The sequence below is a fragment of the Myotis brandtii genome, unplaced genomic scaffold (assembly GCF_000412655.1).
Source record: "Myotis brandtii unplaced genomic scaffold, ASM41265v1 scaffold86, whole genome shotgun sequence".
Lineage (NCBI taxonomy): Eukaryota > Metazoa > Chordata > Mammalia > Chiroptera > Vespertilionidae > Myotis > Myotis brandtii.
In genome coordinates this window covers 1,232,201-1,244,866 of record NW_005371503.1, presented here as the reverse complement: position 1 = coordinate 1,244,866, position 12,666 = coordinate 1,232,201, and the positions used below count along the sequence as shown (strand labels likewise).

At 47.7% G+C, this 12,666-nt stretch overlaps 1 long non-coding RNA gene across 2 annotated transcripts in view; it reads left to right on the top strand.

Annotated features, from left to right (window-relative positions):
* The window catches only part of LOC102261661, a 115,163-nt gene that overhangs the window by 2,005 nt on the left and 100,492 nt on the right, over positions 1–12,666 (top strand). For both annotated transcript variants that reach the window (XR_001360327.1, XR_314639.2), the window contains exons 2-3: positions 10,581–10,628; positions 12,367–12,482. This is a non-coding gene — a long non-coding RNA (uncharacterized LOC102261661). The remainder of the gene's footprint in view (positions 1–10,580; positions 10,629–12,366; positions 12,483–12,666) is intronic.

Below are 12,666 nucleotides of genomic sequence, written 5' to 3'. Positions count from 1 at the left end.
TGTGTGTGTGTGTGTGTGTGTGTGTGTGTGTGTCTGCTGGGGGCCTGCCCCCAGCCACACCTTGGAGGCTTGGAGCAGGTTCCCCTCTGTGTTGATCTCTCAGGCTCCTGGCCTCACCTGCATGTTGTTCTCTCCCTTGAGCTGTGGCCAGGGTGGGGGTGCTGCCTGCGGGCCGCGCTTTCCTGCTCGCAGATCACCGTGGCGACCCCGGAGCAGGCCCTGCTCCGTGCTGCCTGCAGGCCGCGCTTTCCTGCTCACTGCTCACTGCAGTGACCTGGGAGCAGGCCCTGCTGGGGGCTGCCTGCGGGCCGCGCTTTCCTGCTCATGGATTGACCCGCAGCGGGCGGATTGCTGCGGCAACCCGTGAGCAGGCCCTCCTGGGGGCTGCCTGCGGCCGTGCTTGCCTGCTCGAGGGCTGCCCAACCTGCTCGCAGGTTGCCGAGGCAATGCCACCAGCATCCTGCCCCGCGGCTATGGGCGCCACCATCTTTGTCGCAGAGTTGCAGTTAATTTGCATATTACTCTTTTATTAGATAGGATATTTATCATGGCTTGAAAGTGACCACCAAAACCTATCCCCACAAATCTGGGGAAAAGGCTTTTCCTGAATTGTACTAGGGACCTGGCAATGACAACCAATTACACGTTTGCTGTTTATAATGAATTAAAGGGAAGAATGATTAAAAGAAAGAAGGACTGTTAAAGCATTATATGCTTTGCATTGTTACATCATATCTGACAGTGACTCTTGTTGATGACTTATTTATTCCTCAACTAATTCTTCCTGAAGACTCTTCATGGTTCCAGGCAACGTGCTAAGCCATGAAGCTAACGACAGAAGACACAGTCCTGCCTTCAGGTTACTGTCAGTCTAACTGTAATCAATACTATGATGAAGGGAAGGATAGACCGTGGGGGGAATTCATAAGAGAGGATGATATTACCCAAAGCAGGGAGCCCTGGGAAGGCTTTCTTTTGGAAGGATGACTAGAAAAGTATTTTAGTTAAGTGGATTTGGTGGTCAGTGGTGTGAGTATGTTGTGTGCAAAAGGTAACAATACTTTCAAAAGCCAGGAAGTATGTGTGAGAGAGCCTGTCTTGTCCAGGAATTGAGAGAGCGGTTGGAGCAATGGGTCGTGGGTAGAGGGAGTCAGATGCTAAAGGTGGTAAAGGTAGGGCTGGACCGCAAGGTTGCTTTGACTTCATCAGTGGGTAAAGTGGAGTCACCGAAGGGCGTTAGGTTGGGGAGTGGCATTGAAATGAAAGGGTCTTTGCCTGCTCTTTGCTCACTTCTTCAGTGTGGACTTTCAGGAGTCACAGCCTGGTATTTCACCTGGGTCCCCTGTCCTAGATGCTAAGCTGGGAGACTTTTGAGAGCCCCTCTTTCCTGGTCAGGGATGATCCCTCGCCTGGCAGAGTCCACAAGGAGTCCACACTGTCCACAGCTCGCATCGAGGTGCGGGATCAGAGAAGCCTTCCTCACTGTGGGGTTCGGCTACCTGGGTCTCACCAGGTACCAGGGACCTGCTGGGAAACAGGATTTCAGGGTCTCCTCACCTTTTGTGCCCAATTTCTGCAGTGGGAGCTAGAAGAGCTGGGAAATCTCCCCAGAGCTGTACCATGACCGGTGTCCTCCCCTCCCCAACCACAGTTCTTCCCCGAAGAACTCATACTTGGGTGTTGCTTTACCTCCTTATATGAGCTCATTCATATGCATTAGTTCTTGTGAACTCCTTAGCAATTCCATGAGTTGGGTACTATTGCTCCTATTTGACAGATGGGGAAACTGAGGTTCAGAAGGCCAAAGTTACCTGTCCCAGGTCACAGAGCAAGTAAGTGGTGGAGTTCAGAATTGAACATACTGCGCACTGTACAGAGAAGTCACCTCTACCACTCTCCCTTCCACCACTTATTTTCCTAGGGTGCAGGGCACGAATTGTGAAATTGCAACTTCTCAGACATATGACCTCTCATCCCTCAAGAGGCTGTGTTTTTTTCATGTGTCAAGAAAACCAAACATCTAGTACAGAGGTGGCAAATGGGTTTCATCTTTAGGACAACTCCCTTCGATTGACTGCTCAGAACAAAGCATCGAATTGTGTGAGGCCACGTCCTGGCGCAGCAGGAAAGAATATCACTGTTGATTGGCACTGTCTGCTGTGGACGCAGGCGAGGGCAGGGCCAGCACACATCTCCAGGAAGACCTAGAGGTGACAAAGGGTGTCCTCTACACATTTACCAGGACATGGGTAGGCCAGATATCAACCCTTAAGTTGATGCCCACGTGTAACGAGTCTAGTTCTTCTGGCTTAAATTATCCAAAAATGTGCCTTGTCTCATCCTAAATTTAGCAGCACAGTACAAAGGAGAAATTTCAGAATGTATGTTCTCTTGGTAAGGTAGGCACTGGAAGGCATTCACATCTGGATCTGACATCTGAAGCCCGTGGCTCTGGAACATAAGCCGTTTCCTCACAGAAAGTTCCAACAAGGAGAAGAAAATCTTGGAACCAATCTTCCCTTTGCCTACAAAATGATCAAACTGTAATTATCACATTTAAGGGGTAATTGTTCCAATTATACCAGAATGGGATGCTCCAACCCTCTTTCTGCTGCTGGCACAAATAGAATGGCTGTGAAGATGGAACGGTGTTTCCAGAACAGCTTGCTCTGAGCTTGTTCTTTTTATAGCGACGCTCAGGTCAGGGAAAGGTGCTGTGTGGGGGAGCCCTGTCGGGTCTGCTGGGTGCCAGCCTCTGAAGCTCTTCCCTCTTTACCGCTGGGCCCTTGGAGACCCGGACCTCAAAGTAGCACCCACCTTGACCTAAGGCATTAGAACTTGAATCATTCTTGTCCGATCCCAGGACTTGGATAGGAGGTCGGACAGTTCTCAGATATGCCCTAGGGCAGTGGTCGGCAAACTGCGGCTCACGAGCCACATGCAGCTCTTTAGCCCCTTGAGTGTGGCTCTTCCACAAAGTACCACGTGCTGGCGCACACATACAGTGCAACTGAAACTTCGTGACCCATGCGCAGAAGTCGGTATTTTGTGGAAGAGCCACACTCAAGGGGCCAAAGAGCTGCATGTGGCTCGTGAGCCGCAGTTTGCCGACCACTGCCCTAGGGCATATGAAGTGAGGAGTTGCTGAGATGCTGTCATGGGGATAGATGGAGGATAACAGCACTTCAATAATAGGGTTCCCAGGAGGAGAAGAGAGGAAGGAGCAACTGCTATGTTCTAGGCTCTGTGTAGGGGACTTTCTCAGATGTCATTTCAGTGAGGTAGCAGAATCCCAGTGTTGAAGCACAGTGGAAAGAAATGACGGGGGTCAGTGTTTGGGAGTCAGCCAGGTGAGCAGTCCTTACCTGGGAGGGCTAAGGTCTTGAGCGTCTGTCTTTGGCCTTCAGTCTGAGGAAGGGAGGGTAGCAGGACCCAAAGCAGACACTACTGGTGATCAGTTGAGGAGAATTTAGAGAAAATGGTGGTAGAGTTGGGGGAGAAGAGCACATGGGGCCCTAGGAATTTAGATGTAGATCGCTATGGGAAGGGGGCAGGGACAGAGGGATGGTGAGAAAGAAACAGGAGCAACACCCTGAAGCACTTTGTGACACAGAGAGGTCTCGACTTTTCCCCACGGCACTAGAAGGATATTGGAGGGTTTTAGGAAGATGATTTCACGTGGAGTTGGACTCTCACTTTGGTGTCCCGTTGAGATGGGATGAGTGAGATGCAGGGTAAGAGAGTTGTTGGTGGGCACCGTGCTGCATGCCGGGGAGACATTATGCTTGTCAGGAGTTCTTTGGTTGCTAGTCACCTTGAGAACCAACCCTGTGTTGGGGGCACAGACGTCCTCCCCTACACACACGGGGCAGAACAGGTCCAGCAGCCTGGAAGAGCTGGAACAAGGGCTGGAATGTGACCAGGCTCTTGTCATCTCATTGCTATTCCCTTCTGCCTGCAGCTCCACAGGGCAGGTTAGTGACTAAGATGATGGGCTCTGGAGCCAGAGACCATAGGCTTTGTTACTAGTTGAGTGATAGTGAGCTAGTTACTTAACCTGGCTTTGCCTCAGTTTCTCATTTGTAAACAAGGATCATCATATTTACCTCCTGGGGTTGTTATGAGGACTCACTGAGTTACTGCACATAAAGGGCTTGGCATAGTCCCTGGTGTAAGCACATAGAAAGTGCTTAAATAGTGTTAGCTGTTAGTACTGTTATTTCTATTTGACTGCAGTTGGACTTTTCCCATAGGATAGGGCACAGCCTCTGACATCTCAGAAGTTTTACATCTAACGTCAGCATCAGAGAGAAACTGACTGAGTGTCCTCTGTTCCCAGTTCAGACATGCAGAGGGAAAGGATTCGCAGGCCAGCTTGAATTCAATTTCACTCCCGGACCAGTTAGCACGGTCAAGTGGACAAATGCCATGGTTGCTCCACTTTGGTCTGTGGTCCCCTCGGTAACTGCAAGGACCACCTGGACGAAGCCCTGGCCGGTCTGGTGGAGGAGAAGCGGGGTCCCCACCTCCCCCAGGTGACGGGTGCTGGGATGGAGGCTCTCCTCAAGTTCAGTAGAAGTTCACATTTCAGAAACTACACACCAAGGCCTCTGGGATCTCTGCATTTGATGGATGCTCTATATTCTTCCACGGGATTTGGAAACATAATATGACAGAAATATTGTGACCCCACTAGGCCTGAGGAACAGGTATCATAAAGGAGGATGGAAATACCATGTTTGGCTTCTGGGTGCCTGGTGTGCTCTCGGGCCCTGAGACCTCAAGCTCCTACCTGATGCTGGTGTCTGAGCCCTGCTTTCTGATTGGCAGGGCTTCTGTCCTGGGCCCCTGGGTCCCTCCCCGACTCCCCTCCCTGACACAGCCTTCCCCTTTTCCCTTGTTAGAGCACCGGGCCTGCATCTCCTGATGCCCCCAGACCTTTTGATGGGATTCAGTGACTAGGTTCCCAGCCCTTACCAGCCTGTCCTCTCTAACAGAGTGGGGTGAAGGTGAGGGTGGAAATAGGAAGCACCACCATTCTCTGTCCTCTTTAACCTCCAGGGCCTCGTTTATACCCAACTTTGTCACCACCCTCGGGGCTCAGTGACACTTTCCTATACACCAGCCTCATCGCAGCTGTGTGACTTAACTTCCCTCCTCAACAAATTTCCAAATTAGTCTGTGTCTTGGACCTTTAGGGTGGTTTGACAATGTTCAAAGTGGAGAATGTTAACATCTGTAAATGTCAAGGGTCCACGGTACAGATGTGGAACAAGCTGATCCTCTATCTAGGGAATGATGGAAGGCTTTGTGGTGCAGGTGGCATTCAGCCGAGCCGTGGATTTTGACAAGTCAAGTGAGCAGTCTGGTGGGCTAGTGGGAGACAGGGCAGGTCATGTTTTGGCGATGGTGGAACTTAGATGTGCCCAAGCCGTAGGATGAATGAAGAGATTAATAGGTTGGAATGGCACAAAGTCCTTGGAATCTCCAAGATTAGCAGCATTCTTTTCCCCAGCAGTCACGTGCGGGTAAGATTCTGAGTGTCCATTGCACTGTTGTCAGCAATGAGCAGAGCCTTTGTTATGAAGGAACGGGGTAGCGTCGGTGGGGCAGGCGTGCGCTAGTCCTTAAGGAAGTCCGCCTGGCTGTGGTGACCGATGCTGTGTGCTCAGGGTAGATTTAAAAATCCTCATCTCGTGAAACGTTTGCTGGCCCTTGTTTCACTTTCCAGAAGATGCTCAAAGTAGCTCTCAGTGAACACGCTTGGAACGGAGATGACCTGCCTGGAACATTTAAAAACCTTCTCTGGTTTCCTATTCTGATTGATAAATCCTTCTCGGGTTTCCTATTCTGATTGATAAATCCTTCGATTACGCAATTAAGGACTAGGTCCCTTTCATGTCACTAATTCCAGCATGTAGCCCAGGGCCCCTGAGCAGAGCAAGTGCTTCCTCTCTAACAGAGTGGGGTGAAGGTAAACTGAGCCGTGACGAAAGGCGTGGGGGTTTGAGTTTGGGGATTAACTTCGGAAGGTGGAAGGCCAGGAGCTGCCTGACAGGGTGCGAGGGTCGTAGTTGGAGGAAACAGAATCTGTTCTACCTGGTGAAGCAGAAAGGGGTTTATGGAAAACGTGATGGCTCACAGAATTCTTGGAGTGGGGGTGGGGGAGCTGAAGGAACAGAAAGTAACTGGATTTCCCTTCCAGGAATGACTCCCTACAATCACACCACGGGGTTGCTGGCTTTGCCAGAATCAGGAGGCCGCGGAAGGGGAGGCTGCCGCCACAGCTGTGGTTCAGCTCCGTGCACACAAAAATGTGATGCCTCAGGCATTGTCCCTCTCCCCATGCGACTCCATTCTGAATGAAGCCTCAGACCAGTGCATCTGATTAGAGAAACTAAATCACATTTGGAACCTAGATAAAAAGAGCTTCGGAAACTGTGTTTCTAGTTTGGCGGCCTCTGTTGCGAGCACCATAAAGGGGCCTGAACAGGCCAGGTCCCAGTGTCTGCCCCAGTGGGGCTGCTGGGAAGGCTGCCCGGACAGGGCTCAGGCACGGGGAGCCACAGCCCCTCGTTTATTGAGCAGATATTCACTGAGAACCTGCTGTGTTTGGGGCCTGAGCCAGGGGAAGTGCAGAGGCACAGTGCCTGCCCTTGGGGCCCTGACAGTCTGAAGGGACAATACCGACATGGTCCGGACGAAATTCTCAGGTCGCCTCCAGACAGGACTAGCTCCAGAGACTGAGACAGGATGGTGCTGCAGGTAGGAGTCAGGTAGCACCCAGGCCCCACCCCCCGGAGGAGAAGGGGTACAGATCCTGGCAATGAATGAGGCTAGGCCTCCGTGCATGAGACTTACCTGCCAGGCAGAAGCCACTCTCACAGATTCTCAGAGCGGGAAGGGCCTTGGAGGTTAGCCATTCAACTGGTGGTTGCACAGACTCCCTCCTCTCCACCTCTGAAGAGGGGTTGAAATTATTTTTGGTTTTATTCAGACTCTTGGTTTATTTTTTAGTTTTCAGGTTTTCATTTTATAGGTCAACATGTGGCAGGTTGCCTGCCAGATAAAATATGTGAACAGGTGCAAGAACAGGAAAATTAAGTAACAGCGAATTTAAAAATATTAATGCAATCAGGACACAAAGGAATCCTGAGAGCTTGGTTCCACTGCCGCTTGGTTAAGGTGCTAGATGTGTGAGGCTGTGAACACACAGGCTGTTTCTGCAGGACATGGAGGGGAGGAGAAGCATCACTAAGGAAGAGCTGGCGAGGACAGAGCTTCAATCAGAAGAGAACGTGTGCAGATGAGCGTCCTTTGTAAGAACAGCGCCTGCACTGCTCCTGCTTCATGCGTCTTGCCGAGTAGATAACAGTGCAGAGTCTGTGGGCCCCAGTCTGAGTCCACATCAGGCTCCGAGTGGTTCTCTCCTCCTTTGATGGAGCCAAGCACTCAGTTATCAGTGGCTGTAGCCAGGTGGGCCGTTATGAGAACAAGAAGACAGGGCATTTATGCCCTAACTGGTTTGGCTCAGTGGATAGAGCATCGGCCTGCGGACTGAAAGGTCCCAGGTTCAATTCCGGTCAAGGGCATGTGCCTTGGTTGTGGGCACATCCCCAGAGTTTCTAACTCTCTATCCCTCTCCCTTCCTCTCTGTAAAAAAGACAGGGCATTTATACAAGAGACGTGTGGTAATAAGGGAAATAGACACATGAGTCCAGCCCTGGAAAGTTGAAAGACAAGGCCTCACCTCAGGGGAAGAGGGGATTCTTAGTAGAGTCGGCATCATAGAGCCTGAACAGGAAGTACGGTCAGAATCCGGGGCCTCAGGAGCAAGATTATGTAGCTCCTCACTCTATTGCTGTACCCAAGAGATGACTTTTCTTTATTTTTCTTTGTAAATCTTTAGACCAGTCCAGGTCCGAGCAGGAAATAGCTGACATGCCTCAGGTGGGAGTTTTGTTTTTTTAAAAAATATATTTGTATTGATTAGAGAGAGAGAGAGAGGAAGAGAGAGAGAGAGAGATATCAATCGGCTGCATGCCCTCTACTGGGGATCAAATCTGAAATCCTGGCATGTTCCCTGATGGGAATTGAACAGAGAGAGAGAAAGAGAGAGAGAGAGAGAGAGATATCAATCAGCTGCATGCCCTCTACTGGGGATCAAATCTGAAATCCTGGCATGTTCCCTGATGGGAATTGAACCAGCAACCTTTCAGGGCATGGGATGATGCTCAACCAACTGAGCCACAGGGGCCAGGGCTCAACTGGGCATTTTGAAGCAACTGGGGGATCCTCCGCAGTCCTCACTGCTGCCTCATTCTCTGCACCTCCTGTAGGAAGAGCCTTGCTACCCATCACTCGTGTCTGAACACATTCTGTTGCACCAGGAAGAGGAGATCCAGTGTTTGAACCAGAGTTCAGAGCTTACATATGGACCCACTTTCTTGGGATCTTTCTCCCGAAAGGGCTGAGTTCTCTTGCTCAGGGAACACTGAAGTCATCATCTCTCTGTTGCTCTCTTGTGCTCCTTCAGCATCTTGCTCTGTGCTGTGTAAAGGTGAGACTGGCCAGCCTGTGAAGCCCAGCCCAGCTCTCCTGGGGGCAGGCCCCCAGCGGCCCTTTCACTGTGGCTGTTGTGCTTGCAGACTCTGATTTGCCTGTGCGCTTTCTGCATTGGTCTGTCCTTCCTACCTGAGCTGTAGGATCTGGGGTTCTCACATGGGCTGACAGAGAAGGGTGATGGAGGCCACTTACCGGGCTTTGAACCCATAAGTCAGGCTGTCTGGACCAGGGGCCCTCAAACTACGGCCCGCGGGCCACATGCAAATACAAATATTGTATTTGTTCCTGTTTTGTTTTTTTACTTCAAAATAAGATATTTGCAGTGTGCATAGGAATTTGTTCATAGTTTTTTTTAAACTATAGTCCGGTCCTCCAACGGTCTGAGGGACAGTGAACTGGCCCCCTGTTTAAAAAGTTTGAGGACCCCTGGTCTGGCCAATGAGTTGTGCACGTGCGCGGTGCACATTAGAGTTCTCAGCCTTGTAGTAATAAAGGGTATTCTGTCAGACCTTGCCCCACACTTACATTTCCCTCAGGAACCTGTGCTTTGGTGGGGTAGTGGGGCATGAAGTCTAATCACCCACCTTCTAATCCCTTCTGTGTCCAGTGCTTTGACAAATCCTTGAAAATACACACTTGTTCTCATTTCTTCCTTATAATCTGAGTCCACATCCAGAACTCACTCCCATTTTATAGATGTGAGAACTGAGGCTTAGATAAGTTAAATAACTTGCTCAAAGTCTGATAGGTAATTACTGTCAGAATTGGGACTAGAGGGGAGACCCTCTCCACCACAGCCAGCAAATGAAATAAAGCAAAATGCTCTCAAGGAGTTGTTTGGGAAGCTATTCCTAACAAGATATTGCACTGGCTGTCCCCTTAATATTTTTATCTTCTTCTGGTGAAAACAGCATAGGTTTATCATTTCAACAGCAAGGTCTGTTCCCAAATGAAAATAGCATTGAATAAATAAATAAATGCATTGTTATTATTTAAAAAATCTTTTTGATGAAATTTCTTCGTTAAAGCAAAGACTCACTGAGCTGAGTTTTCTTGCAGAGGTATTAGCCGTTTCTGCAGCTGCAGCCTCCTAGAGCACATTGGGACTCACAATATACCACAGTGCAGTCACCAGAGCTGCCAGCTCTGCAGAGAAAACACAGCAAAAATCACCCTGTTATCCCAATGAAACAATTATTTACATTTTGGTGTGTTTATTTACGGCCTTTTTTTCTTAAAAAATTATTTTTATTGATTTCAGAGAGGAAGGAAGAGGGAGAGAGACAGAAACATCAATGATGAGAGAGAATCCTTAATTGGCTGCCTCCTGCACTCCCCCTACTGGGGACTGAGACCACAACCAGGGCATGTGCTTTGACTGGGAATTGAACTCCTGGTTCATAGGTCGACACGCAACCACTGAGCCACCTACCGGTAGAGCCATCTAGATTTTCAAATTGATTAGAAGAAATATTATTCTCTTATAATTTAGGAGACTTCTCTGCATCTCTAATATTTCCTTTCATCTGACTTAATGCTACTTTTTGGTGTCTCTCCCCACCCCGACCCCCACTGGCTTGACTACACTTGTTAGATATTTGTTATTATATTAGTTCTTTTAAGGGATCAGCTTTTGCTTGTATTAATCAGCTTACTTTTTTTCCAAGTGTTTTTTTTTTCTTTTCTTTTTCCTTTATTAATTTCTGTCTTCTACTTTTTTGGGGTTTGTAATCTCCCTTCATATAGCTTCTATTTTGTTTTCTAATAAATACATTTGAGGTAATAGATTCTTTTTTTCTGATACGGTGTTGATAGTTTTCCACAGTTTTGATACCTAATACTTTCATTGTTGTTTACTTTTAAAATAATTTGTAATTTTAATTTTTCCCTCTTTAACCTAAGGATAATTTAAAGGGTGCTTTAAAATTTTTAACTCAACATAGCATTTTTCATCCTGTTGTTATTAATGTCTAATTTTATTTATTTCACGGTCTTGTGTTGTTTATTTTTTCTAGGAAGTAATGTCTTCTCAAATTTCCCTGGGAGGAGTAATTAAACTGAATGTAAGTTATCTTCTAGTTCATTAAGCATTAGTTCTCATTAGTGGAATTTAGTTCTAATCTTCACGGGTATTGCTTTCCTCAGATGTTGGTGATTCTTGGTTAGTGCTCAGTTTTCCATATGACAGTTTGTGTTTGAGGGCCTCTGAATAAAGATGATGCTTTCAGCTCCTGTGACTGTGTCAGGAGAGAGGCTGGTAGCTTGTCTCCCGGCCTATCACACCACAGTGCTCCTTCTCACTGGGCAAAACCTGCTGTCTGCCTCATCTATCTGTCTATCTATCTATCTATCTATCTATCTATCTATCTATCTATCATCTATCTATCTACTTACCTACCTATCTAGCCTTACTGTGATAGGTAGAATAATGCCCCCCCCCATATTCATATCCTAATCCCCAGAACCTGAAAATATGTTACTTTACATGGCAAAAGGGGCTTTGCAGATGTGATTAAATGGAGGATCTTGAGATGAGGAGACCTGGATTATCCAAGTGGGCCCTTTTCTCGAATAAGGGAAAGAGGGAAGAGGGAGAGTTAGCGTCAAACAAAGGGATGTGACTGACAATGAAAGCAGAGATTGAAGTGATGCAATTCTGGCTTTGAAGATGACGTGGACTAGGAGCCAAGAAATATGGTGGCCTCCGGAAACTGGAAAGGGCAGGAGAATGAATGCTCCCCTAGACACTCCAGGAGGAACATCGCCCTTGACTTTAGCCCATTTTGAGTTCTTTTGGGACCCATTTTGGACTTCCGACCTCCAGGACTGTAAGATAATAAATGTGTGTTGCTTTAAGTCACTAAGTTGGTGGTAGTTTGTTATAGCAATAGGAAACTAGTACACTTAACTATATTAACTCTTTTAATCCCCCAAACAACCCATTTTAGAAATGAGGAAACTGAGGCACAGAGAGGTTAAGTAACTTGTCCAAGGTCACACAGCTGGTAGATAGCAGAGGTGAGATTTGAACTTTGGTAGCCTGGCTCCAGTGGCTGTGTGCTTAACCATGGTACTATTCTGCCTCTCATGTTAACTGGTTTACTATTTTTTTCAAAATATCTTTCCTGAATTTTTTTTTAGGATTTTAACAGAAAGGTAAATATTTGTGCTTGGTTGAATATTTTGGCCTCATCATGGTATATCTCTCATGAATGCCAAGATTATACTGTACCAACCACTGTAGTGTAATGGTTAAGAATGGGGCGAAACCAGTCCCAGTGTGGCTACTTACTGGATGATGACATGAAAATTATTTAGTTCAGGATTAAATAATTTGTAAAATGGGGATAATAATTTACCATAGGATTATTTTAAAGTGAGATTATGCATATCAAGCATTTGCACATTGCTTAGAGTAAAAGTGTAATATTTATTGACCCATTATATAGCTAATAATAGCATGATTAGAACTAATAACATGGCATTACTAGAATTATTTCTATTTACCAAGTATGCTTATTTCAGGCCCTCCCAGCCCAGCTCATATCCTAAAGCAGACACAGTGGGAGGGCAGAAGAGGCTCATTTGCCGCATTGCCCTTTCTTAGGCTTCTGGAATATTGCTGATGTAAGACCTGGGGCCTGTCGTTGAATGAGAAGAGAGCTGGCAGCAGCCTCACCCTGTGCCCTTTTCCACCACTGAACGCAGAGACAAAGGACATTCATCCAAAGAGAAAGATTAGGTTAGCAATTTACCAATTCATGGAATTCATTCAACTGTTTCTGTCCTTTTCTTCCCAAGGAGCTGTGCCCCCATCTTCCTCTGCAGCCAGTGCCCGGTGGGCCAGCCTTGGTGTCTGCAGAATTCCCTGCTGTGGGAGACCCTGCCCAGGACCAGGGATGCCACTGGAAGTGCAGGTGGAGGGCTGTTTCTGCAGTTAATTGATGTACCTGTAGTTCATTTCCTTGCTCATTCCGGTCTCCATAAGACAGCCTTGAGGGGTAAAGAGAGAGAGGCAGAGGCAGCTTTAGATGTCACAGTTCTTCCACCTACCTGCCTCCCTCCCTTGCTGTTCATTGCAACACTCCCCCCTCCCCCCCA